Here is a 1,574-nt window from a genome sequence, read left to right on the forward strand (position 1 = left end):
TCCCACCATCTCATCGGCTTATTGGGCCGCTCCAAGCGGAGAGAGAGAGACGTAGTGTTGCCGTTGGAATAAAATAACAAGGTCATAATGACAGAGTTGCGCGGAGCATCTGTGTTTTAATCGCGTTCCTCCGCCATATTGAAAACAATTCCTTCAGCTGTAATGGTCCACGACGATGACGCCAATCAATGGGAACCACCGGCGGGATGGAAGGGGCGAGTGGCCCTCTCACTCTTTCTCTCTCTCTCTCTCTCTCTCTCTCTCTCTCTCTCTCTCTCTCTCTCTCTCACTCTCTATCTCTCTCTCTTTCTCTTTCTCGCTCCCTCCCTCCCTGTCTCCCTCTCTCCCTTCCTCCCTCCCTATCTCCCTATCTCCCTATCCCCCCCTCTCTCTCTCTTTCTCTCTCTCTCTCTCTCTCTCTCTCTCTCTCTCTCTCTCTCTCTCTCTTGGCCGTCGTAGGGGTTGAGCAGTTCAGAATATCAAAAGGGAGCTATTGATTAGCATCTGGCCTTCTTTGGGGGGTTGAACGGCGGTGGCGCTGGCCTCTGCTGGAGAGATCTTTCCAGGCCGGAATAATCGGAGCACCCTGCAGCACAATCATTGTTGCGGAGAAGTACGCATTAGCCCATGACCTTTGACCCGGGCAAGGACACATCTCACACACACACACACACACATCAGAACCCACTTACACTCGCACACACATACACACATCCGCGACTACACACCTGTGCGCACTGCACACACACTTGCCCGCACACACACACACACACACGCGCACACACACACACACACACACACACACACACACACACATCAGAACACACACATCAGGTTACACTCGCACGCACACACACATAAACACACATACATACACATCCCCGACAACACACCTGTGTGCGCACACTTGCCAGCACACACACACACACGCACACACACAGAGCTGGAGGAGATGGTGGCTGTCTGGGTATATTTAGTATTCTGACCCTGGACACAAAGCAAGCCCTCTGGTGACAGAACCCAGAGCAGGGCTGGTGTGCAGAGAGCAGGGGGTCCTTCACCACGCTACGGATCACATGTTTCTACTGGCTCTTTCTTCTGTCTGTGTTTCTTATATGTATTACATTTGTCAACAGCATGTTTCTACTATCTATTACATGTTTCTACTGGGTTTTTCTTCTGTGTATGTTTCTAATATGTATTACATTTGTCAACCGCATGCTTCTACTATGTATGTTTCTACTATGTATAACATGTTTTTGCTGCATCTGTTTCTACTATCTATTACATGTTTCTACTGTGTTTTTCTACTGTGTTTGTTTCTAATATGTATTCAATTTGTCAACCGCATGTTTCTACTATGTATTATATGTTTCTACTATGTATGTTTCTATTATCTATAACATGTTTCTACTATGTATGTTTCTATTATCTATAACATGTTTCTTCTGCGTCTGTTCCTACTGTATATAACATGTTTCTGCTGCGTCTGTTTCTACTATCTATAACATGTTTCTGCTGCGTCTGTTCCTACTATCTATAACATGTTTCTGCTGCGTCTGTTCCTACTATCT

Source organism: Micromesistius poutassou (assembly GCF_964030765.1).
Source record: "Micromesistius poutassou genome assembly, chromosome: 12".
Lineage (NCBI taxonomy): Eukaryota > Metazoa > Chordata > Actinopteri > Gadiformes > Gadidae > Micromesistius > Micromesistius poutassou.